This window comes from Tachyglossus aculeatus, chromosome 7, assembly GCF_015852505.1.
Source record: "Tachyglossus aculeatus isolate mTacAcu1 chromosome 7, mTacAcu1.pri, whole genome shotgun sequence".
Lineage (NCBI taxonomy): Eukaryota > Metazoa > Chordata > Mammalia > Monotremata > Tachyglossidae > Tachyglossus > Tachyglossus aculeatus.
The window spans coordinates 49,383,161-49,411,115 of NC_052072.1; positions in this window are offsets into that span (position 1 = coordinate 49,383,161).

Here is a 27,955-nt window from a genome sequence, read left to right on the forward strand (position 1 = left end):
CAACCTGATCACCTTGTAACCTCCCCAGCGTTTAGAACAGTGCTTTGTGCATAGTAAGCGCTTTATAAATGCCATCATCATCATCATCATTGTTCAGATCTGTACCCCTTAATCTATTAATCAGGGGTAAGTACTGAGCACTTCCTGTGTGCAGAGCAGTATACTAAGAGCTTGGAAGAGCACAATACAACAGAGTTGGTAGACATGTTCCCTGCCCTCAGTGAGCTTTCAGTCTAGAGAAGCACTTTGATACTCAGCACACCCACACAGCACTTCTGTACATATCCTTACATGCTGCTATTTCCCGTATCTGTAATTGATTTTAATATCCTTGCGGTCAGGGATTTTGTCTACAAGGTGATCACGTTGCCCCACGTGGGGCTCACAGCCTTAATCCCCATTTTGCAGATGAGGTAGCTGAGGCTCAGAGAAGTCAAGTGACTTGCCCAAGGTCACACAGCAGACATGTCGGGGAGCCGGGATTAGAACCCATGACCTCTGACTCCCAAGCCCGAGCTCTTTCCACTGAGCCACGCTGCTTCTCTCTCCCAAGTGCTTAGTACAGTACTTTGCACACAGTAAGGGTTCAATAAATATGATTGAATAAATGATTGAATAAATGTGAGGGTGGGGGGTTGGGTTGTGGCCAGCGGGAGAGGTGAGGTGATGTGCCCTCCATGTTTGCCCTCCAAGAGAAGCAGCATGGCGTAGAGGATAGAGCACAGGCCTGGGAAGCAGGAGGTTGTGGTTTTTAATCCTGACTCCGCCACTTGTCTGCTGTGTGACCGTGGGCAAGTAGTAATCTGTACTCATCTGTAAAATAGGGATTGAGACCGTGAGCCCCACATGGGACAGGGACTGTGTGCACCTCGATTTGCTTGTATCCATCCCAGTGCTTAGTACGTTGCCTGGCACAAAGTAAGTGCTTAGCAAATACCATAGTCATCATTATTATTATTGTTATGATTATGTTTGTGGGATAATGGCCTAGTGTGGGGCAAGGCAGAGAGGGAGGACCAGAATCCTGTAGATCTGGGACCAATTTTCAAAAAATTCCTCCTGCCCTTGCCCCTGCCCATTTAGGCTACAGCTCCAAGTTCATCACCAGGAAACACACTGGACACGGGACACAATCTGAGATCTGCTCTAAAGGAAAGGTCCACTGAGAATGTGTTCTTCTCTTTGTTGTTTTGGGCATGACTCTGCAAGGTCTCAAAGGAAAATCAAGCAATCAGATTGGTAGCAATCAATCATATTTATTGAGGGCACCCAGTGTACAAAGTACAGAGTTGGTAGACATGTTCCCTGTCCATAAGGAGTTTACAGTCCAGAGGGGGAGACAGGCAATTAATATAAATAATTAAATTACAAATATGTACATGAGTTTCTGTGGGACTCAGGGAGAGGTGAACAAAGGACTCAGATCCATGCACAAGGGCAACACAGAAGGGAGTGGGAGAAGAGGAAATGAGGGCTTAGTTGGGGAAGGCCTCTTGGAGGAGGTGTGCTTTTAATAAGGCTTTGAAGGTGGGGAGAGTGATCATCTAACAGATATGAGGATAGAGGGCATTCCATTCATTCATTCAATCATATTTATTGAGCACTTACTGTGTGCAGAGCACTGTACTAAGCGCTTGGGAAGTACAAGTTGGCAAAATAATCGCTCATTCTCTGTCTCACACTGTCCCAGTTAATGAAGTCTGCTTCTTGTGGGAAATACGTTACTCGGGCGAACAGAGCTCCCTTAATTGTGGTTTGGTACGAAAAGAGACAAAATAAGCTCTCACCCCTCTATGTAGTGCTCTTTTCCTGGTAATTCAACCACATTCCAGTGAGTAACTAGTAGTTGGAGATGATTACCAAATTGCCTGCAGATGTAGAGTGATCCTAAGAACATCATTGAGTTTGCTCTTTGGGTTGTTCCCCATCTTAGAGGGCTAACCTCAGAGATTTCTGTCACTCCAAGTTGTGTGCTCTTTCCACTAGGCCATGCTTTTTCCCTGTTATTATGTGCAAACTTGGCCAAGTCACTTAACTTCCCTGTACCTCAGTTACCTCATCTATAAAATGGGAATTGACACTGGGAGCAGCGTGGCTCAGTGGAAAGAGCCCGGGTTTTGGGGTCAGTGGTCATGGTTTCAAATCCCAGCTCCACCGATTGTCAGCTATGTGGCTTTGGGCAAGTCACTTAACTTCTCTGGGCCTCAGTTCCCTCATCTGTAAAATGGGGATTGACTGTGAGCCCCCCGTGGGATGACCTGATCACCTTGTAACCTCCCTAGTTTTTAGAACAGTGCTTGGCACATAGTAAGCACTTAATAAATGCCATTATTATTATCTGCCCCAATGCTTAGTACAGTGCCTGCAATATAGCATGGCTTAGTGGAAAGAGCACAGGCTTAGGAGTCAGAGGTCGTGGGTTCTAATCCTGGCTCCGCGACTTGTCAGTTGTGTGACTTTGGGCAAGTCACTTAACTTCTCGGTGCCTCAGTTATCTCATCTGTAAAATGGGGATCAAGACTATGAGTCCCATGTGGGACAACCTGATTATCCTGTATCTACCCCAGTACTTAGAACACTGCTTGGCACATAGTAAGCATTTAACAAATACCAACATTATTATTATTATATAGTAAGCACTTAACAAATACCGCAATTATTATTATATTATTATCATAATTACCGTATCAGCTCATCTGGTCCATTCTTCATTTTACTTAAAGTGTCTTCTTTGTCACCTCCCTCCATTTTCCTCTCTTTATTTTCCAAAATGTAACCAGTCTTTTCTATTTTTTCTCTTCTACTTTTGTTCCTGCTCTTCTCATTTTTTTGCTTGCCTTCCTTCATTCTTTCCTTCACTTAGGGTTACCTCAAGAAGTACTTCCAACACCCAATAATAGCGGAAGTGAAGTGTGTCGTTGGCTGAACAGTAAGGATGGGTTTCAATACAAGATGGGCTACTCATTTCTCAAGGGCTTTGGCAACCACTCAACCCCTTTCGACTCTATTTTTCCCCTTTTCACATTGCCTTCCAGCCGTGAAGAATAGTTACTTTTTGAACATTCACCTGAATGAATGCATATATGTCTAAATAGCAACACATTTATCTAGTTTTACGTAGATGGGTGTGTGTTCTTCATTTATAGTATGTCGCTACAAACTAAGGTCCTCTCCATGCAGGTGAATGTGGCTGAAAAGAAACAGACACATCCTGAAACACTGGCTGTTCTTAAGGGTGTTTTTTTATGGTATTTTTAAGCACCTTTTATGTGTCAGGCACTGTACTAAGTGCTGAGGTAGATACAAGACAGGTTGAACACGGTCCTACGTTGGGGTCACAGTCATGTAGGAGGGAATAGAATTTAATCCCCATTTTACAACTGAGGAAAGTGAGGCCAAGAGAAGAAAAGTGATCTGCCTGAAGTAGACAAAGCAGATTAGTGGCGGAGGTGGGATTAGAACCCAGGTCCTCTGCCTCCCACGACTGTGCTCTTTCCACTAAGCCACTCTGCTTCTTTGATTCATGAGTGGGTATGTCCATAGCGTGGCCCGTCCATGTTTTCAAGCCCGACTTCAAGTATTCCAAGCTTCACAAAAACTTGGTTCAAGGAGAGCTACGCTCCACACCAAGTAACACCCTCCAGGCTGGTCTGACTACAGTAGTGGTCTCCCAACAGCCCCCTGTTAGATCCCCTTGTCTGAGATTGTGTTTCAAATGTCTTGTCTCTAGACTGTAAGCTCCTTCTAGACTTCAAGCTTGCTGTGGGCAGAAAACATATCTACCAACTCTGTTGTGTACCACTCCTCCAAGCCCAGTGTGGGCAAGGAATGTGCCTGTTATATTGCACTTATGTACAGTACTTAAGTACATTTCTGCAATTTATTTATTTGTGTTAATGGCTATCTCCCCCTCTGGACTGTAAGCTTGTTGTGGGCAGAAAGCAGATCTACCAACTCCGTTGCATTGTAATGATGGTATTTGTTAAGCACTTACTATGCGCAAAGCACTGTTCTAAATGCTGGGGAGGTTACAAGGTGATCAGGTTGTCCCGCAGGGGACGCACAGTTTTAATCCCCATTTTACAGGTGAGGTAACTGAGGCACAGAGAAGTTAAGTGACTTGCCCAAAGTCACACAGCTGACAGTTGGCAGAGCCGGGATTTGAGCCCGTGACCTCTGACTCCAAAGCCCGTGCTCTTTCCACTGAGCTTCCCTGCACATCTCCAAGTTCACTGTGGGCAGGGAATGTGTTGGTTATATTGCATTTATGTACAGTACTTACCCCTCTCAGGATCGCACCCGAAGAGTTTTCAGTACTCTACCAGGCTTGGTTATGGGAGGGAGAGTCGAGCAGAGACATACCCATTCCATTCCTAGATTGGGCAGTGGCTAGCTAGTGAAAGGCAATCTGCTACAAGTCAAAGCTCACCTGTGAAGGGCAGCAGTGACATGGGAGAGAGTCGAGGGCAGAGACAAGTTTATTACATGGACGAAGGCAATGGTAAGCTGTTTCCGTATTTTGACCAAGAAAACTCTATGGATGCACTACCAATCAATCAATCAATCAATAGTATTTATTGAGCGCTTACTGTGTGTAGAGCACTGCACTAAGCGCTTGGGAAGTACAAGTTGGCAACATATAGAGACAGTCCCTACCCAACAGTGGGCTCACAGTCTAGAACTATTGCCAATGAAAGTGGGGTGTTCTGAGTCAGAGAAGACTCGATAGCATTAGACAAGACAAGATATAAGAACATGTCTGCAATTTATTTCTTTGTGTTAATGTCTGCCTCCTCCTCTAGACTGGAAGCTCGTTGTGGACTGTAAGCTCATTGTGGACAAGAAACATATTAATTCATTCAGTGGTATTTATTGAGCGCTTACTGTGTGCAGATCACTGTACTAAGCGCTTGGGAAGTACAAATCGGCAACATATAGAGACGGTCCCTACCCAACAACGGGCTCGCATATCTACCAACTCTGTTGCACTGTACTCTTCCAAGTGCTTAGTACAGTGCTCGGCACACAGTAAGTACTCAATAAATATGATTGACTGACTGACTTTAAATCCTTCATTCTGTCTTCCTGGCTGGCTGGTGCCCCAGTTCAGTTCATCATTCATCATCTGCTTGAGTTCCCTGCTACCCTTCATCCTTCCTATTAAATAATAATAATAATAATGCTAATAATTATGATCACAAGCAAGCTAAGTTCCCCTTCCTTTCTATATGTCAGTGATACCTTTGCTTGGTTTGATCCTATTTGCAACTGTGTTAGAAAATCTAGACTGGTCTAGTGACTGAATACCTGGTTGTCAGACTAGGAAGGTAGGCGCCAGGTTCACGCAAGAAAACATATGAGGAGGGACAAATAGGACATGTGGAGCTTAGCGTGACTGACTCCATTTTGGGGAGGCCCACCATCTCATGATTTCCGGGAACTGTTACATACTCTTGGTTGTTCAAGTACGGGAACATATTTTGGACAATGAAAGACTTGTAGTTTTTGGAAAGAAAACTGTGGTTTGTAGATATGGCCCATGGTTGAGCGTGATGGCATAGATAAAGGGGACTAAATGTCTTTGGAAAGAAAACTGTGGTTTGTAGATATGGCCCACGGTTGAGCTTGATGGCATAGATAAAGGGGACTAAATGTCTTACCAATTCCCTGCCTGTGGAGTGCCCAAACTGAGGCACAGAGAAATTAAGTGACTTGCCCAAGACCACACTGCAGACAAGTGGCAAAGCTGGGGGTTAGAAACCAGCTCTTTCAGACTCTAATGACCGTGCTCTATCCACTAGGCCACGCTGCTTTTCTAACCTTGGCGTCACCAGCCCCACAGACCTCCCCAACCTATGGTCAGGATTCTCATCCATAAAGGACAGAGGTTCCTGGAGATTGGAAAGCTGAGCTCCTAAATGCCAGAACCTGACTCCAGGCTGGAGCCCTCTGAAGAGACAACGGGTATGGGAGAGCCTCCTCTGAATATCTGGGCTAATGGTGGACAGCAGCGAAGTGTCTACTTCAGGAAAACTGCATTGTAGTGGAAAAATAAACATGAACGGAAATTAGGGTTAGGGGAAATGGCAGAGTATAAGGACAAATACATGAGTGTTGTAGGCCTGGTGTGGGGTATCAAAGAGTTTTAGGGTAATGTCAGGCTGGGGATGGGGAAAGAGCCAAAGCGCTTAAGGGGTACATATCCAAATGCATAGTGATGCAGAAGGGAGAGCAAATAGGTGGGGAAATGAGACATTAATCAGGGAAGACCTCTTGGAGAAGATACAATTTTAGCAGGTCTTTTTAGACTGCAGACTGTAAGCTCTTTATGGGCAGGGAATATGCCCGCCAATTCTGTTGTATTGTACTCTACCAAGTGCTTAGTACAGTGCTTTGCACGTACTAAGGACTCAATAAACACCATTGATTGATTGATTGAGTTGCAGATGGGAAGAATTTGAAAGGGAACGGAATTCCAGGGCAGCGGGAGGACATGATCAAAGGAAGATCAGTGAGACGGGCGAAATGTAGATATAGTGTTGGGGTTAGAGGAGCTAGGTGAGCAGGCTAGCTGTAGTGGGAAATTAACAAGGGTAGGTAGGAAGGGAGAGCTGATTGCGCTCAATGGATTCCATTGACTGACCGCTGGCCTGATTCCCACTCACGTGAGCAAGGTGCTGAAGGTTGAAATTTCCCAATCAATCAATCAATCGTATTTATTGAGCGCTTACAGTGTGCAGAGCACTGTACTAAGCGCTTGGGAAGTACAAGTTGGCAACATACAGAGACAGTCCCTCCCCAACAGTGGGCTCCCACAAAAGGTTGAATCCAAAAATGAATTGTCCACTGGGGAATTTGTAAAAAAAAATGACATACCTGACCGTGTGCAATATAATTTATTGGCTCAGAGAACATTTTCTTTCACAGAGAACTGGAAGAAGGACTGAGGAAATTTTACGGATGGCCACCAGAGGGCTCTCCAAGAGCGTGTACGTACTTCAAGCCTGTATCCCCTAAAGGAGACGCAGAATAGTTTTGTTCTTTCTTTGGGAGTTGACGTGGTGTGTGTTATTTGCACGTCTCTTCGTAGTAAAAAATACAGAAGGACTATTTTTTCAAAAATAATCAACCTAGTTAAGTGTGTGATAAACACAGCGATTCTATAAATCCTCAACTCTCAGTATCTCCCAACTTGGATGGATAGAAAGCTGAAGGGGTGAATCGGTTCTTTCAAACAGTGCGGCCTTGATGAGTAAATACAAAAGGAATAGAGTAAGACTTAAATTCCTGCCCATTTGAATTTGCTTTTTGTTTGGTAGAGTTGCAGCAAATGTTTGGCTTCCATTAAGTGTGCGTGTGGGTACTGACTTAGATGTATTGTTGGCCAGAGAACTCTCCGGGAAATGCTGGGTAAAAACGGGATGAAATACCAAATGAAACAGTTTATGGGCAGCCCATATGTGGCAAACACTGAGAATAATGAGGCCTCCAATTCTGTTCTTAGACATGCACACCTAGGCCACAGCAGAGGCCCACTGTGTTAGGAGATTGCCCGATGTGAAGGTGAGATTGTGTCCACATGGTACGTGAGCCTGAGAAGCCTGCTGTGTAAATCTCTTCCATGATGTACACACATCAGAATCACTTTTGTCGTCTTATTGCATTTGCTTTTTGATGTGGTGTTTCTAAATTCTGTATCCTGAAGCCTCTCGTATTTTATTCCTATTCATTATGGATAGGAATTTCTCCCTCATCTTCAATCTTGCCATCCCTCTTGCTGGCAAGACATCCCCATATGGATGTAAAGTCCTCTCTTCATGCTCAACATGTCCAAATCTAGCATCCTTATCATCTCTCTTTGATACAGCTTTCCTATAACAAGTGACAATTTTTTAGGCTGTAAGCTCATTAACGGCAGGGAATGTGTCTACCAACACTGTTCCACTGTACTCTCCCAAGGGCCTAGTAAAGTGCTGTGTATGCAGTAAGTGCTCAATAAGTACCATTGATTGATTGATTGATTGACAACACTACCATCCATCCTGTTCCTAAACCCTGCATTTTCCTTGATTCCCTGCCCTCTTTTGACCCTCATATCCAGTGTGTTGCTAAATCCTATTGGTTTTTCCTCCACATTATCTCCTCCGTTCATCCTTTCTTCTCCATCCAAATAGCCACACCATAGTCCAGACATTCTTCAGATCAATCAATCAATCAATGGTATTTTTTGAGCACTTGCTATAATAATAATAATAATAATAATAATGGCATTAATTAAGCACTTACTATGTGCAAAGCACTGTTCTAAGCACTGGGGGGGTTACAAGATGATCAGGTTGTCCCATGGGGGGCTAACAGTCTTAATCCCTATTTTACAGATGAGGTAACTGAGGCACAGAGAAGTGAAGTGACTTGCCCAAAGTCACACAGCTGACAGTTGGTGGAGCCTGCATTTGAACCCATGACCTCTGACTCCAAAGCCCGTGCTCTTTCCACTGAGCCATGCTGCTTCTCTCTGCTATGTGCAGAGCACTATACTAATCACTTGGGAGAGTACAATACAATCAAATTGATACTCATGATCCCGGGGTAAGCCTGTCATAATCATCATCGTCATGGTATTTGTTGAGCACTTACTATGTGCCAGGCACTGTTCTAAGTTCTGGGTGGATTCAAGCCAGTCAGGTCAGACACAGTTCCTGTTTCACATAGGACTCACAGTCTTAATCCCCATTTTACAGATGAGGTAACTAAGGCCTAGAGAAGTGATGGGACTTGCCCAAGGTCACACAGCAGACAAGTGGCAGAGCCAAGATTAGACTTCCGGGCCTGTTCTCTATTCACTAGGCATGCTACTTCTACTATGTCATACCATTTGATGCTAAATTTGGTTTGAAGCAGATGCTGACCAAACTGCTCCAGAAGTTAACTGTGACATGTGCAGTAGATCCAGGTCTGACAGTGGTTTAGAAGGTGGCCATTATAACTTCTCTGAGCCTCAGTTACCTCATCTGTAAAATGGGGATTAAGACTGTGAGCCCCTCGTGGGACAACTTAATCACCTTGTATCCCCCCCCCAGCGCTTAGAACAGTGCTCTGCACATAGTAAGCGCTTAACAAATGCTATTATCATTATTATTATTATATCCATTATAACCAGTTTCTGGGTAGCGAGATGTGGACAACAATCCATGTTAAAAGAGCTCAGGTTCTACCATCTTGAAAGCGAAAAAAAAATTGAGGTCAGAGCTGCTTTGACAAATGGGTCAAAAGGGCAAATGTCCCAGATGGCCCTCCTTGAGGGATGGAGTAGCGAAGGGGTGGTGTGTCTGTCTGATGGAAAACCTGCCGGCCCTGGGTGACGGTCCAGCAAGCCCCACCCCATGTAGGAAAGAGGAGAATCAATCAATCAATCAATCATATTTATTGAGCACTTACTGTATGCAGAGCACTGAACTAAACACTGGGGAGAGTACAATAGAGCAGCCCAGAGGTTTCCAGAAAATGGAAATTACTCATTTCTTAGAACCTCTCCCATAAGGAAAGCTCAGTCTTGCCTATCCCACCGCCGACTCCTAGCCCACGTCCTGCCTCTGGCCTGGAACGCCCTCCTTCCTCATATCCAGCAGACAATTAATCTCCCCTACTTCAAAACCTTACTGAAGGTACATCTCCTCCAAGAGGCTTTCCCTGACTTAGCCCTGCTTTCCTCTTGTCCCACTCCCTTCTTCATTGCCCTGACTTGCTCCTTTTATTCATTCCCCACTCCCGGCCCCACAGCACTTATGTATATCTGTAATTTATTTATTTCTATTAATGTCTGTCTCCCCCTTTAGACTGTAAGCCCACTGTGGGCAGGGAAGGTATCTGTTCATTGTACTCTTTCAAACGATTAGTGCAGTGCTCTGCTCAGAGTAAGCTCTCAATAAATGCAGTTGAATTGAATGAATGAATAGGGTGTCAGTCACCCACCTGGAGACACCTGATGCATCATAATCAATGATATTTATGGAGCACTTACTATGTGCAGAGCACTGTACTGAGCTCTTGGGATGGTATGGTACAACAGACTTGGTAGAAATGATGATGATGGTATTTAAGTGCTTACTATGTGCCAAGCAATTTTTTGTGCACTGGGATAATCAGGTTGCCCCACGTAAGGCTCACAGTCTTAATTCCCATTTTACAGATGAGGTAATTGAGGCAGCGAGACGTTAAGTGGCTTGCCCAAGATCATACAGCAGACAATTGGTGGAGCTGTGATTAGAAGCCATGTCCTCTGATTCCCAAGCCCGGGCTCTTTCCACTAAGCCACGCTGCTTCCCCAGATGTTCCCTTCCCACAGTGGTCTTACAGTCTAGAGGGGAAAACAGACATTAACAGAGACAAACGATTTATAAAACATAATTTAGAGATACTTATATAAGTGCTGTGGGGTTGAAGGAGGGGTGAATATCAAATGCCCAGATGAAAGTGCATACGCAATGCAGAAGGGAGAGGGAGCCAGACAGAAGAGGGCAAAATTGCCTTCCAGACAGCCAATTAAGGCAAGGATTTGGGCAAAGAAGAGGAACCAGGTTAATCGTCCAAAAGGAACGGATGTGGGAAGCAGATTCCCTGTGAGGCATTCAAAGGTAGTGGACATGGGCACTATCCAGGAAAGCAGAGAGAATCAGCAGGGTGAATAACCAAGGAAGGATTGGAAAACAGCGGGCCCTCCGAAGAGCTACCTAAGGGAACTGTAACAACAGGTTCAGGAGGATGATAACCTCTGGGTTTAAATTAAGAATAATTAGGGGGGTCTAGGGGAAAGACCGCAGGCCTGGGAGTTAGGTCAATCCATCAGTCATATTATTTCAGTGCTTACCATGTGCAGAGCACTGTACTAAGCACTTGGGAGAGTACAATATAACAGTATAACAGACACATTCCCAAATGACCCAAATTCTAATCCAAACTCTTCCACCTGCCTATTGTGTAGCCTTAACTTCTCTGTGCCTCAGTTTCCTCATCTGTAAAATGGGATTCAATACCTATTCTCCCTCTTAGACTGACAGGGACTATATAATAATAATAATAATAATGGCATTTATTAAGCACTTACTATGTGCAAAGCACTGTTCTAAGTGCTGGGGAGGTTACAAGGTGATCAGGTTGTCCCACGGGGGACTCACAGTCATTGTGTCCGATAATTATCTTTATCTACTCCATCATTTAGTACAGTGCTTGGCAGATAAAAAGCGCTTAGCAAATACCAAAATTATTCAGATTATTCCTGACTCTAGTCTAAGATTCTGCTGTATAAATGTGTATCATTATCTAAACTAACCTTAACTAACTTGTCAGGGATGATGGACGGGCCTCCATCCTGAAACTTCAGGACCGAAAACCGGTGCAGAGGAACTGATTATAATGCCAGGGCTTCTCACAGTCCCCCTCCCTGCTAGCCACACTCTCACCTGGAAATGGAGGGCAATCAGTAGATAGATGAGGAGGGGAGCAACGCATTACTCAGTGTATGTGAAGGATTTTTTTTTTTATGTGGAGAACCCATTTACAGCCAACGAGACTACAGCATAGTGTCAAGGCCTTGTTAAGGCACCATGACCCCAAAGGAGGCTGCCTTGGAAGTTACTATGGCTTTTTCTACCCATGTTATCCAGTTTTAAGGATTCCAGCGGGGCCCGTCCACCTTGCAGGAAGCCTTAGGTAGTTGTGTTGATCAGACTCTCCCCCGCTTCAAGGTCTTATTGAAGGCACATCTCCTCAAAAAGGCCTTCCCTAAGTCCCTCTTTCCTCTTCTCTCACTCCCTTTTGCATCACCCTGACTTGCTCCCTTTACTCATCCTCCCTCCCAGCCCCACAACATATATAATAATAATAATGGCATTTATTAAGTGCTTACTATGTGCAAAGCACTGTTCTAAGCGCTGGGGAGGTTACAAGGTGATCGGGTTGTCCCACGGGGGGCTCACAGTCTTAATCCCCACTTTACAGATGAGATAACTGAGGCCCAGAGAAGTTGAGTGACTTGCCCAAAGTCACACAGCTGACAATTGGCAGAGCTGGGATTTGAACCCATGACTTCTGACTCCAAAGCCTGTGCTCTTTCCACTGAGCCATGCTGCTTCTCTCTATATAATAATAATAATAATAACAATGGCATTTATTAAGTGCTTACTATGTGCAAAGCACTGTTCTAAGCGCTGGGGAGGTTACAAGGTGATCAGGTTGTCCCACGGGGGGCTCGCAGTCTTAATCCCCATTTTACAGATGAGATAACTGAGGCCCGGAGAAGTGAAGTGACTTGCCCAAAGTCACACAGCTGACAAGTGGCGGAGCCGGGATTTGAACCCCTGACCTCTGACTCCAAAGCCCGTGCTGTTTCCACTGAGCCACGCTGCTTCTCTATATATGTACATAGCCGTAATTTATTTATTTATATTAATGTCTGTCTCCCTTTCTAGACTGTAAGCTCACTGTGGGCAAGGAATATGTCTGTTATATTGTTATATTGTACTCTCCCAAGTGCTTAGTACAGTGCTCTGCACACAGTAAGCACTCAGTAAATGCAATTGACTGACTGACTGACTGACTGCTGATGAACAGTGAACAGAACCAGGACTAGGACACAGATCTTCTCCTCTCTCCTGGTTCTCCTCTCCTGGTTCTCCTCTCCTGGTTCTCCTCTTATCTCTCCGGTCGTTCTTTCTCAGTCTCTTTTGCAGGCTCCTCCTCCCCCTCCCATCCTCTTACTGTGGGGGTTCCCCAAGGTTTAGTGCTTGGTCCCCTTCTGTTCTCAATATACACTCACTCCCTTGGTGACCTCATTCGCTCCCACGGCTTCAACTATCATCTCTACGCTGATGACACCCAGATCTACATCTCTGCCCCTGCTCTCTCCCCCTCCCTCCAGGCTCGCATCTCCTCCTGCCTTCAGGACATCTCCATCTGGATGTCCGCCCGCCACCTAAAGCTCAACATGTCGAAGACTGAGCTCCTTGTCTTCCCTCCCAAACCTTGTCCTCTCCCTGACTTTCCCATCTCTGTTGACGGCACTACCATCCTTCCCGTCTCACAAGCCTGCAACCTTGGTGTCATCCTCGACTCCGCTCTCTCATTCACCCCTCACATCCAAGCCGTCACCAAAACCTGCCGGTCTCAGCTCCGCAACATTGCCAAGATCCGCCCTTTCCTCTCCATCCAAACCGCTACCCTGCTAATTCAAGCTCTCATCCTATCCCGTCTGGACTACTGCACTAGCCTTCTCTCTGATCTCCCATCCTCGTGTCTCTCTCCACTTCAATCCATACTTCATGCTGCTGCCCGGATTATCTTTGTCCAGAAACGCTCTGGACATATTACTCCCCTCCTCAAAAACCTCCAATGGCTACCGATCAATCTGCGCATCAAGCAGAAACTCCTCACCCTGGGCTTCAAGGCTCTCCATCCCCTCGCCCCCTCCTACCTCACCTCCCTTCTCTCCTTCTACTGCCCAGCCCGCACCCTCCGCTCCTCCACCACTAATCTCCTCACTGTACCTCGCTCTCGCCTGTCCCGCCATCGACCCCCGGCCCACGTCATCCCCCGGGCCTGGAATGCCCTCCCTCTGCCCATCCGCCGCGCTAGCTCTCTTCCTCCCTTCAAGGCCCTGCTGAGAGCTCACCTCCTCCAGGAGGCCTTCCCAGACTGAGCCCCTTCTTTCCTCTCCCCCTCGTCCCCCTCTCCATCCCCCCGTCTTACCTCCTTCCCTTCCCCACAGCACCTGTATATATGTATATATGGTTGTACATATTTATTACTCTATTTATTTATTTATTTATTTATTTTACTTGTACATTTCTATCCTACTTATTTTATTTTGTTGGTATGTTTGGTTTTGTTCTCTGTCTCCCCCTTTTAGACTGTGAGCCCACTGTTGGGTAGGGACTGTCTCTATGTGATGCCAATTTGTACTTCCCAAGCGCTTAGTACAGTGCTCTGCACATAGTAAGTGCTCAATAAATACGATTGATTGATTGATTGATTGATCTTCTGATTCCCAGAGAAAAACTCTTCCTACTGAACCAGGTCCCCTCTCAGGGGCAATCAATCAATCAATTGTATTTATTGAGCGCTTACTGTGTGCAGAGCACTGTACTAAGCGCTTAGTCGCACCTGGGGAGTTTCCAGTTCTCTATCAGCCTTGATTACGGGAGGGAGAGTCAAGCAGAGGCCTACCCATTCCATTCCTAGCTTGGCCAGTGGCTAAAAAGTGGAAGGCAATCTGCTACAAGTCAAAAACCAGAAGGCGGATTTATAACTAAGTATTCAATTCATTTCAATCATATTTAAATGCTGGTTACGTCTTTAGAACCATCTTCTGAGGGATTTATGCGTCTGTGGAGCCTGCAGTAAGGGAGCGGGGCCGTCAACAGCCCCCTTAACCTGAAGATCCAGCCCCAGGGTCGGGTACCGACCAGCCAAACACTGAACGCTTCCCACGTCTTTCAGGGGTGCCAAATCTGATTGCTGTCTAACTGGTGGCTACGGCCAAACCTTCTTTGGAATTTCATGTCCCGCTTAAAAAATAGCCAAGGCCTGACCTCAATCCTGAATAAGACCAAAGAATCTTGACTCAATTTTAGCCAAAATATACAGATTCAGCTTAGTGGAAATTTCAGTGGAAAGGTAATTCCTCATATGATTAATGGAAAAGGAAGGCGAGGGAGAGAAGAGAAAGTAGAAAAATCAGCATGAGAAAAAGAACCCAAGAGAACAGTGATGATAACGCCAGAATTTCTCATTGTAACTATTTTTTTTGAATCATGATTCTTAGATCTACTCTGAGATCTTCTTTGAACGAGGTCATTATATGGTAAAATATAATTTACCATATTATAAAGAGAAGCAGCGTGGCTCAGTGGAAAGAGCACGGACTTTGGAGTTAGAGTTCATGGGTTCAAATCCCGGCTCCGCCAATTGTCAGCTGTGTGACTTTGGGCAAGTCACTTCACTTCTCTGGGCCTCAGTTACCTCATCTGTAAAATGGGGATTAAGACTGTGAGCCTCCCGTGGGACAACCTGATCACCTTGTAACCTCCCCAGCACTTAGAACAGTGCTTTGCACATAAGTAAGCACTTAATAAATGCCATTATTATTATTATCATTATTAAAATTGGGCTTTTCAGATATCTGAAAGTTTTCAATTCTACAAGCATTCACAGAATTCCTCTTTTCTCTCCTCCCCAGCTCCTTGAATGGGGCAGGCTTAAAATAATCCATTCCATCAGATCCCCACTAAACCCTTCTCTGATGGGAAAGAAGGGGTTGCCTGGGTCCCGTTTCCATCCCACTGGATTCTTATTTTCCCAATACATCACTTTCTCCTTAGTAGCTAAAGCAGCCCATCCTGCCTCCATCATGTTGACTTTCCTTTCAACCTCTTCCTATACTATCTTCTTCACATTCATGTGCTCAAATCTGTATACTTCTCCAAAATGTCAAACTGGGATTAGATAGCTTTTGCATTGCTTCGGTCTAGGAAACTAATGTTTGTTTACAGGGTGGGCTGTCTCTTGTCCCCTAATTAAATTTGAAAGCCTCTTAGGGCAGGAACTGGGTATTTTTGTACCGCGACTTTGTTTTAATTGAACAGGTTTGGAAGCTGTGACCTTTTGGTAGGGGCCCTTGAATGCTATTGCTTCAGTATATTTGCATGAATTCAGGCATCACTGCCTTAAATTGAGAGGATGTAACAAGAGGAGTGGTGACGATGTTGATAGTATTTGTTAAGCTCTTACTATGTGTCAAGCACTATTCTAAGCTCTGGGGTAGATAGAAGCTAAATTGGACACAACCCCTGTCTTACATGGGACTCACAGTCTTAATCACCATTCATTCATTCATTCATTCAATTGTATTTATTGAGCGTTTACTGCGTGCAGAGCACTATATTAAGTGCTTGGGAAGTACAAGTCGGCAACATATAGAGACGGCCCCTACCCCATTTTACAGGTAACTGGAGCACAGAGAAGTTAAGCGACTTGCCCAAGGCCGCTCAGCAGACAAGTAAAAGAGCCGGGATTAGAACTCAGGTCCTACAGTCTCCCAGGCCCGTGATTTATCCACCAGGATGGGAGAACCCATAAGTCTTGGGCAGGCAGCAAGAGTCGGCAGCTTGGAGACTCCATTTTCTTCATCTTCTGTGGGGTTGCATTATGTTGGTCTGCAACCCACAACAGCTGTTTTGGAAACTCATACCCTCTACTGAACAGAGATGCCCTCAAGTCAGAGTGGCAGGGGGGTGGGGACTAGACTGTGAGCCCATTGTTGGGTAGGGATTGTCTCTATTTGTTGCCGAATTGTACTTTCCAAGTGCTCTGCACACAATAAGCGCTCAATAAATGCGATTGAATGAAGGGAGGCTAGGGTGCACTAGAAGCCCCACAGAATTTTGTAACCATAGAACTGGCTATGCCTAGTATCTGGGTAAGAGGCTGGGATGTTTGGTCTAATGAATCTTCTGACACATGTGGCAGAGTGTGCCGATTTCTGCAACAACATTGCCTTCGTTGTGATAGTAGTAGTAGGGGAAGTAATGACATTTATTGAGTGTCTACTCAATGAAATGCACTGTACTAAGCCCTTGGAAAGTACAGCAGATGCTCAGAACATGTCCCCTGCCTATAAGAAGCTTTCATTCTACTGGGGAAGGTGGATAGAAAAACTCACAAGCAATGGAATTAAAGTTGAATATTTAATTGACTATGCATATGCAATATAATGCATAACAATATTCAATCAATCAATAATTATAATAATAATGATGGCATTTATTAAGCACTATGTGCAAAGCACTGTTCTAAGTGCTGGGGAGGTTACAAGGTGATCATGTTGTCCCACGGGGAGCTCACAGTCTTAATCCCCATTTTACAGATGAGGTCACTGAGGCCCAGAGAAGTTAAGTGACTTGCCCAAAGTCACACAGCTGACAATTGGCAGAGCCGGGATTTGAACCCATGACCTCAGACTCCAAAGCCCGTGCTCTTTCCCACTGAGCCACGCTGCTTCTCTTGGAGACTTGGAGACTCCATTTTAATATTAGTCAATCAATATTCCACATATAATACATTCTATTTGGGGAGCTGACAAAGAAAAGTTCATAAGCAGTAGAATTGGAATGGAATGAAATATTTAATTTAATATACATACGTAATGTAAGACATAGTAACAGTATGTATCATAATTGAATATGTATTAAAGTACGGAAAATGGCGGTAAGATTTTCCAAGAGTGTTCTGGCCATTTTGGAAGTTGAGGTCTCTGATCAGCTCCAACTCTGGAGTCACCGCTGGCTTAATCCCCAACTTCTGGACGGACTGGAATCTTGGGCAGCTGTGTGTGTCTGGGCAGGAGGCAGTGTGTGTCACGCTTCATGCCTGAGGAGGGGAAAACTATATGGGCTCGTGCCACCCCCGTCTCCTCTCAGAGAAAGCCACAACCAGGGCCAGACGGAAGCCAATCCGCAGGTTAGGAGATTTTTCAGAAAACCAGGCTTCCCAGGTGACACCAAGGGCAGGGTTTCTGGGGATTGGCGATTCCTGAAAGACATCCCTAAGAGTTAGGATTAGGGACAGGACAGAGATCCTGGTGATCCCCACTGAGGTATTTGCTAGGTGTTTACTATTCACTAAGTCCTGTATTAAGCACTGGGAAGGATTGGAGATCATCAGATTGGACACATCCCCTGCCCCACATGGAACTTGCACTCTAAGCAGGAGAGAGAACAGGTATTGAATCCCCATTTTGAGGATGAAGAAACTAAGACACAGAGAAGTTAAGTGACTTGCCCAAGGTCACAAAGGCAAGTGGCAGTGCTGGAATTAGATCCTGTGTCTTCTGACTCCCAAGCTTGTGCTCTTTCTACTAGGCCATGCTGCTTCCCCATCCATCCTCTACTTCTTCAGCTGCTCTCCTGGAAAAATACAAAAGCAATAGCTGTCTCCTTGGCAACCAGCTAAATATCTCGAATGTTTGAGATTGTGCAGTCCTAGCTACTTCCATAGATGGGGACTCGTCATTACAGCCTGAAAGGATTTATTCAGTTTTCCAAAGTACCTAAATTGACCTGCTGGGAATACTTTATACACTGGGAAAACCAGGGCTCTTGGACATACTTACTGCATTTTTACTACTGCAACTGAAATAGTCAGATGTGTCTTTGAATTTTGAATATGTGTCCTATGTAAATATTTTAATTTCTTGTTTGTATACTTATATATATAGCCATTCATGTAGGTTTAATTACATTTACATCTAGCTGTGCTTAAGTGTTACAGTTTGGGTTGCAGTAAAGAGTAATCTTTTCCTCTGGCAAAGCAAAGGAAGACTGAAAAGGAGAGTCACAAGACAGCCCTAGGGGATGTGCTTGATTGCCCAAAACTCCAAAAATGTTTACAAAGACTCCACATCTGCCACAACTTCTGAGGCCTTGAAACCCGACATAATTCAAACTAACGTGGGGAAAATGCAAACCAACTGTCTTCTGATTCAGATGTTTGCATTTATGCATTCAAAATGGTCATTTCATTGTCCATTCATTTGAATTGTACTGACTGAAATCAAAGGTATTTATTGAGCACTCACTATGTGCACAGCACTGTACTAAGTGCTTGGGAGGGTACAATTCTACAGAATTAGTGTATACGTTCCCTGCCCATAATGAGCTTACAGTCCAGAGGGGGAGACAGACATTAGTATAAATAAATAATTTTAAAATATACTACTTAAAGATATGCACGTAAGTGTTGTGGGGTTGGGGTTGGGCTTGGGGAAAATATCAAATGTCCCAAGGTCACAGATCCAAGTGTCTAGACAACACAGAAGGGAGAGTGAGCCGGGGAAAACCGGGCTTAATCAGGGAAGGTGACTTGGAAGAGATGTGATCTTAATAGTGCTTTGAAGGTGGAAAGCATGGTGGTCTGGCCTTTATGGTGGGGGAGGGAATTTCAGACCAGGGGGAGGATGTGGGAAAGTAGTTGGTGGCTTTCGGAACACAGCGAGTAAACTGGTGCTAGAGGAGAAGAGTGTGTAGGCCGGGCTGGGCTGGGGTAGGAGAATAGTGAGGTGAGATATGATGGGGCAAGGTGATCAAGACCTTAAAGGCAATGTTAAGGAGTTTCTGTTTAATGAGGAGATGAATAGGTGGCCGTTGGAGGTTCCTGAGGAGTGGGGAGACACGGACTGAATGTTTTTGGTGGAAAATGATGCATGCAGCAGAGTGAAGTATGGACTGGAGTGGGGATGGAGAGGAAGCCGATAAGTGAGCAGCGAGGCAGATATGGGAGTCAAGGCAGGATAGGATAAGTGTTTGGATCAGCGTAGTAGCAGTTTGGACGGAGACAAAAGAGTGGATTTTAGCAATGTTCTGAAGGCAGAACTGACAGGATTGGTGAGAGATTGAATATGTGGATGGAATGAGAGTGGTGAGTCGAGGACAATGCAAGGTTGGAGGTTTGTGAGACAAGACGGATAATGGCATTGTCTACACTGATGGATAAGGTGGGGGAGGACAAGGACACACTGAAAGAAGCAGTTCTCTTTCTGATTCCACTGTGGGTGCCTTTGCTGAGTCTCTGAGATCCAGCGAATGTCACGATGTGCAGTTTTATTTACTAATGCGTGTGAAAGAAAGCCCACAGAAAGCCCACAGAAAAGGTTAAATCACCCATTAGAGTAGGGAGTCAATGTGAGCACTTGAACCAAAGTTACACTCAGTGAAGTGAAGAAAAATAAAGTACCCGGGGGTAATCATGTAATACCTCTGCCGGAGCATTCCAAGGGATAATTCATCTGCATATTGGGCTGGCAATTGTTCACCATTATTAATGTTTGGTAGGAAAACTGGGACACTAAAGAACAACCTTTATTTTTCTGGGCCTGTAGTATTAAAGAACTTGCTGGGAACTTCTGGACACCTGGAAAATGATTGCCCAAGAGACAAAACCAGGCTCACCAATTAGTTTACAGGACAGGCTTTTGGAATTTCATGTAGTGTGGGCAAATTGGGTAGCAGTTTGGCATCCAGAGCCAGGCTGAGACAAGAAAACAACAATGCAAAAAGACACTCATCTCTCAATCAACCCGAACACACACACACACACACACACACGCATACGCACACGCACACACAAAGACTAAATTAACTAAATCCTGGAGCAGAGAAAGTCAAAGTTCATCTTTTCCTATTCTCATTGGAGATAGATGTATCTCCTTCCCATCAACCACCTGGGGACTCATTCCACTGAGAGAGCACCCTCCAATGCCATCCGCAACCTCTTCCCAGATGAGTCCATCCAACAGGTTCGGCAATGATTAAATTTTCCTCCCTTTCTTGGTTGTCTTTGATACTGTGGACCACTCCTGCAGAGATGAAAAGCTTTCAGATTTGTTGGTGCTTTACACAATACTCACCTGTTTCTCTTCCAATTTTTCAGACCACTCCTCACTCCTATTTTTCGGATCCGCTGGCTCTTCTTGCAACTCTCATCCCCTAACATTGGGTGTTCCCCAAAGCTTTGTTCTGGCTCCTTTATATCCTTTCCACTTTCTACTCAGGAAGCTCATCTTTTCATATGCCTTCAGTGACAGCCTCTCTAAAAATGACAATCATATCTACCTCCCAGCTTCTAACATCTCACCAAGTCTACAAACCTACCTTTGCTCTTGACTCCAGCTCAACTCCACTTAGATGTCATGAATTTCTCATCTTCACTCCTACACCCAATCCACCACCTAACTTTCTCATCTTTGTTGAAAGCACCATCACCATCCTGAAGCCTGAAATCTCAGCGTTATCCTCAACTCCCATTCAGTTAACTTCTAAATTCTCCAAGTTCTTCCTCCATACAGTTTATGACTCCCAGCTTCCTTTCCACAAAAACGACCACCACCCTTACCTACTTTCTTGTTAGAGCACAACTAGACTACTTTATCAGCATCCTCTCTAGATTATAAGCTCCTTGCAGGCAGGGAATGCGTGCACCAACTCTGTTCTATTGTGCTCTCCCAAGCACTTTGTACAATGCTCTGAACACAGTAAGTGCTCAATTAATTTGATTGTTTGCCTTTTTTTAAAATGGTATTTATTAAACACTTACTAAGTGAAGCAGTGAAGCAGCGTGGCTCGGTGGAAAGAGCACGGGCTTTGGAGTCAGAGGTCATGGGTTCGAATCCCGGCTCCGCCACATGCCTGCTGTGTGACCTTGGGCACATCACCTAACTTCTCTGAACCTTAGTTACCTCACCTGTAAAATGAGGATTAAGACTGTGAGCCCCACGTGGGACAACCTGATCACCTTGTATAACCCCCAGCGCTTAGAACAGTGCCTTGTGCATAGTAAGTGCTTAACAAATGCCATCATTATTATTATTAAGTGCCAGGCACTGTACTAAGCACTGGGGTAGATACAAACTAATCAGATTGGACGCAGTCTATGTCCCACAGGCTCACAATCTGAATCTGAAGTAACTGGGAGGTAACTGACACACAGAAAAGTTAAGTGATTTGCCCAACATCACACAGCACACAAGTGGCAGAGCTGGGATTAGAATCCAGGTCCTCTGACTCCCAAGCCTGTGCTATTTCCACTAGGCAACACTGTTTCCCAGCTCCTTCAGATTCCTCTCCCTTTCAGTCAGTACTACATGCTGCTGCCCATATTACCATTGTGAAATGTCAGTTAATACAAATTACTGCACTTTTCAAAAACCTCCAACAGCTAAGCACCTTGCCCCCTCAACAATCTAAAAGTTCTCACAGATACCTTCAATCCCCTTCACCGACTTTCCCAATCTTAAATAATGGCTCCCTTGACTTCCCTCCTACCTAGCTCACATCTTTGCTTCACTTCCAAATTCACCTACTGACTCAATCTATGGATCAACAGTATTTATTGAGCACTTACAGTATACTCAGCACTGACTAAGCACTTGGGAAAGTGCAGTATAACAGAGTTCGTAGACACATTCCCTGCTTATAAGGAGCTTACGGTCTAGAGAGGGAGACAGATATACTACCAGTTACACCCTCCTACTCCCACCATTTTTTGTCTGTCTCCCTGAATAGATTGTAAGTTCCTTGTTGGCAAAGATGTCTTTTTGGTTTCCAAGCACTTTGTACAGTGCATGGAAGTTAGTAGGTGCTCAATAAATACCACTGATGAATAAATACCATTAATTATTATTATTAGTAGTAGTAATAATGATAATAATCGTGGCATTTGTTAAGCACTTACTATGTTCTAAGCGCTGGAGTAGATATAAGATAATTGGGTTGGACACAGTCCCTGTCCCACATGGGACCCACAGACTTAATCCCCATTTTACAGGTGAGGGAACTGAAGCACAGAGAAGTTGTGACTTGTCCAAGATCACACAGTGGCAGAGCCAGGATTAGAAGCCAGGTCCTTCTGATTCCAAGGCCCGTGCTCTATTTGTTAGCTCAGAAGTGGCCACAGAAGATATAAGAGATGGGATATTTGGGGATGTCATAAAGGACCCCTGGATAGGATCCCCACCCTGGCTCTGGGAACTGGGAAAGCAGAACTTGTACCCAGTGGTTTAAGAAAAACAAGTCTGAGGAAGGACAGAGAAGAAAGAGAAAGATAGAGAGACCATCCTTTAATAATGAAGATGAACCTACTGATTATGAAATTCTACCCACGGATGTGGCAGAAAAGAAAATAACGAGGTGGGACTGATACTCCATTCCACAATGTGTGCACATAATAACTATCCTTTCCTGGACCAATGGATCTAACACTTGTAGTACCTGACACACTGTTTTGAGTCTTTTTTTTTTGAACTCTGCTACTTCCTGGGATCCCTATTCAGGAAGAGCAATGCCTCTCTTGATTGTCTCCTGGTCAGATGGTCTGTCTGCTGCTGTCATTGCCCGACAGGTCCCTGATCTACCTCATACTTTGATACTGCTTCATCGGGTCTTTAAAGTGTTTGTCTGTCCTTGCCTGTGAGTGCCTGATTTGGGTTTTCCATGGTACATTCAGTTCCCATTTATTCTCCTGTGTCCCTGCCAGGGGAGCCATGTTGCTGGGAATATTGCCTGGCTTGTGTCACATATGGATCACTGTATGGGGGATCACCTGGCTTGTGTCACATATGGATCGCTGTCTAAGGGAGCAGCCCTGGTCATTATTGTACAGGGAAGCAATGTGGTGCAGCCCTGTGTGGGGGTGAAGTTGGGGCCAATTTCAGCCCAGACTAGTGGATCCAGCACAGACTTGGAAGTCAGAAGGACCTGGGTTCTAACCCTGACTCCGCCACTTCTTTGCTTTGTGACCTTGGGCAAGTCCTGTCACGTCTCTATGCCTCAGTTACCTCATCTGTAAAATGGGGATCAAAACTGTGAACCCCATGTGGGACAGGGACTGTGTCCAAACTGGTTACCTAGTATCTCCCCCAGCTCTTAGTACGAGAAGCAGCGTGGCTCAGTGGAAAGAGCACGGGCTTTGGAGTCAGAGGTTATGGGTTCAAATCCCAGCTCCACCAATTGCCAGCTGTGTGACTTTGGGCAAGTCTCTTAACTTCTCTGTACCTCAGTTACCTCATCTGTAAAATGGGGATTAAGACTGCGAGCCTCCCGTGGGACAACATGATCACCTTTTTTTTTTAAATTGGCATTTATTAAGTGCTTACTATGTGCAAAGCACTGTTCTAAGCGCTGGGGAGGATACAGGGTGATCAGGTTGTCCCATGTTGGGCTAACAGTCTTAATCCCCATTTTACAGATGAGGTAACTGAGGCCCAGGGAAGTTAAGTGACTTGCCCAAGATCACACAGCAGACATGTGGCGGAGTAGGGATTCGAACCCATGACCTCTGACTCCAAAGCCCGTGCTCTTTCCACTGAGCCACACTGCTTCTCTTGTACCTTGTACCTTGTATCTTGTCTCTTATACCTTCTACCTTGTAACCTCCCCAGCGCTTGGAACAGTGCTTTGCACATAGTAAGCGCTTAATAAATCCTATTATTATTATTATTACACTGCCCCTGGGGTATAGTAAGCGCTTAACAAATACCACAATTATTATTATTATTATCCTTACAAATGCCAGACAGAAGATGCAGGCGGCAACAAATGCGTTGTCACAGGCATACAGCATAACATAATAATGTCTTTTGTGACATTCTGCACATAAGACTGTGAGCCCCCGTGGGACAACCTGATCACCTTGTAACCTCCCCAGCACTTAGAACAGTGCTTTGCACATAGTAAGTGCTTAATAAGTGCCATTATTATTATTATTATTATAGGACCCTTTGGCCCCCTATTTCTTCCTGAACCATTGTGTTCCTCCTCTAAGCCCTTATGAACATGGATGCCTCTTCTGAAACACAGAACTTAGAGGCAGGCACTGAATTATAAGGTATAAAAAGGCCTAGTATCTTATCTATACCAGATAGGACAGGACCCCTGAAGATGAGACTACCCAGGATAAAACTGGAAGACAGACCATCCCCCTGGAAGATGGAGGAGCAAGTCAAAGGTCAGAATTTCTCCAACCAGGACACAGGTGTAGCTTGTAGGAAGAATTATGGGGTGTCAGCCTTGCCTGCTGTCCTCTAAGCAAGCTAGGGAGAACCAAACTAGGCTGACCTTGTTTATATATAACCCCCCCACTTCCTCCTACTAAATCTACCTCCTTGAGAAGCAGTGTGGCCTAGTGGATAGAGCATGGGCCTGGGAGCTAAAAGGACCTGGATTCTAATCCTAGCTCTGCCACTTTTCATTCATTCATTCATTCATTCAATCGTATTTATTGAGCGCTTACTGTGTGCAGAGCACTGTACTAAGTGCGTGGGAAGTACAAGTTGGCAACGTATAGAGATAGTCCCTACTCAACAGCGGGCTCACAGTCTAGAGGGGAGAGACAAACAAAACAAAACATATTAACAAAATGAAATAAATAGAATAAATATGTACACATAAAATAAATAAATAAATAGAGTAATAAATCCGTACAAACATATGTACATATATACAGGTGCTGTGGGGAGGGGAAGGAGGTAAGGTGGGGAGAAGAGGAGGGAGAGGAGAGGGAGAGGAAGGAGGGGACTTTGTGACCTTGGCTTCAATTACCTCATCTGTAAAATGGGGATTAAGAGTATGAGCCCGTGGGACTGTGTCCAACCTGATTATCTTGTAACTACCACAGAGCTTAGAACAATGCCTGGCACATAGTTAGCACTTAATAAATACCATGAAAAAAAATCCTGGGGCTTGATCTCGCACACAGGAAAGGTGTTCGGGTTTTCTTTTGAGGGGTGAAAAAGTCTCTCAGGTATTTGAGGGTCCCAACCCGGTGGTTCCTTCTTCCAGTTTGTTAGAGATCTCTGTTTGGGGACGGAAACACCACTGGCCTGTGAGGTCTTCGTCTCCTGGCTGCCATGATGGGGTGTGGGGAAGAAGGGTGGTGAAGAAAGAGGATTGGCCTTTCCGAAGCCTTGAAGGATCTTTCTAGTGAGTTCCAAGATCCTTGGCAGGGTCCAATATTGCCCCATCTACCTCTGATTTGTACTGCATTTCCTGCTAACGTGGAACTTTCTGAGCAGTTCTATGAGGCTGGAGTGTACGTGCAGTGGGCTGGACGCCAGATTGTCTATGTGCAGTCTGCGATGAAGGCTTTTTTAAAAAATGGGAGTAGGAGGAGATTGGCTCAAAAAGAGGATTTTTTTATATATATTGTTTGGTTTAATTGAACTGCCAAGTGACCGCTGCAATGTGTCTCCTGAATATTCCACCTCCTCAACCCGGGTTCTGGCGTTCCGGTTTCGAGGCATTGAGCCTGTCAAGTCTGTGTCCAGAACTGGAGTTAAAAGCCCTTCGGCTGCTCCGTTAAACTGAATTTTCCTCTTTCCCTAATTGTAAAGCAGAACTGGGGCATTAGCTCTGAGACCACCAAACTTGCTTCCATGGAAGCCATGATTGGCACTTGGGGGCCTTTTCCGGGGGAGAATCCGGCCAGCGGGATCAGACCGTCTCCAGAAACAATCGTGGTTTTTCAGAAAGCCCACACTCTGACTGACACAAGCACAGGAAATGAATCTCGTCCCCAGGAATGCTGCTGGCTGCCACGCAGCACAGCTGCACCTAGAAGCCTCCCAAAGGTGGGCTGGGACATCAGGGGTCTTTGGGGAAAGCCTTTGGGAGTAACTGCTGATTTACACAAGTGAGGACTGGAGAACGGGCCATTCCCCTACCCCTTCACCCCATCTGCTTTGAGGCCACATCCATGAAATTCAACAAGAGGGAGTAGCATCTGCGTGTATGTGTGAGTAACCCTGCCACCCCGCAACCAATTTTTGCTTTCTGAGTTTGCAGCCCTGCTCCCACACTCCTTTCTTAATCTAAATCTGCTCTTGGTTTTAAGAAATTAAGCCAAACTTTTCCCACAGGCTCAGACAGCTATTAAAGAAATATTACTACCAGATGTTTTGTTTTTCCATAGAACCACAGGCCAGCATGAGGTAACTGGAAAAAGATTAACCCATCCAAAGCCAATAGCCTGCACAAGCTGGTTTGCTGCCGGAACGCACATGGCCTACCTACCACTGAGCTCGTGGACGTGCTGGATGGTGGGTTTTTTTTCTCCAGGCCTTCTCTGTACTGTACATTTTGAACAAAATACATGAGTGAGCACGAGGGAATCAGATGGCATGGAACTCCATGCAGTTTCAGTGTGGAAAAACAGCGCCTCTGGAAACATCGGGTTCTGCATGGGGACCACGTGCAGAGATTGACTTCTGGCGAAGTCAATGAGAGGAGGAGCTTCTAATGTAACAGGGGGAGCCCCCTGCCCTTTGCCCAATTCAGTAACCCAGTTTACAACAAGCTGCAAGATTGTAGATGCGTCTACAGTTTTTCTCCCCACTGTACTACCCATGAACTTGAATCCTTACCCTCTAATGCACTTTAGTACTCAAACCACCCCCTACCCCTACGGCACTCATGGTTGTATCTTTATACTTGATTGCTTCCCCTTCCTGTTATTTACGTTAATGTCCATCTCTCCCGTTACATCATAAACTTCTTTGAGGTTAAGGATAGTGTCGACTAATTCTATTCTACTCTCTCAAAAAGCTTTGCACAGACTAAGTACTCAGTAAATACCCCTGATTTATTGATCGATTGGATTACTCCTTTGAGAAATTGCATTCCCTTTTCCATCCTTTATACAGATTGTGAGTTCTGAAATAGCCACTTGATGTTTAATTACCATAAAAATATGATGGTTCTAATACCCATGGATAAATACCAATGCAAGCACAGTCGGCAGGCTGTGGGGAAGGCTAGGAGATGCCTTCTTGTCTGTCTTGTGGGTTGGGGAGGGGGTGTGGACTGAAACGGGTGACAGGGTAGCGTAGCAATAACTGCTATGGATGGGCCTTTCTGAGCCTTTTCTTGAACCCTGGAGAGAGGTGGGTGTCCCCAGTCCTATTCCTCTCCGCCCTACCCAAACATGCAGTTGTCTCCCAAGACCAGGCCATCTCTTTGGTCTTTCCTACAGACACACAGTAAGGGTGCAGCTTACTAATCTGCAACTCTCTTGATAATGAATGACTTCCAGACAACTTTTTTATTTTGGATTCCTCCAATTAAAGCATCTGTTAATGTTCTGCCCCTTCTGTCCCTTCCTCTGAAAGGGACAACCCGATTACCTTGTATCTACACCAGTGCTTAGAACAGTTCTTGGCACTTAGTAAGCGCTTAACAAATGTCATCAATATTATTAGTAGGTGATTGAAAAATGCCATAGAACAATGATCTCAGAAATCATGAAAGGTTTTAGAAAGCCTGTTCTTTGAAGGCACAGGTGTTATTCACTGAACTCACTCCGTCTCTGCTCTCCTACTGCATTGGGTCCTCTTTGCCTCCGAAGTTCATCAGTAAAA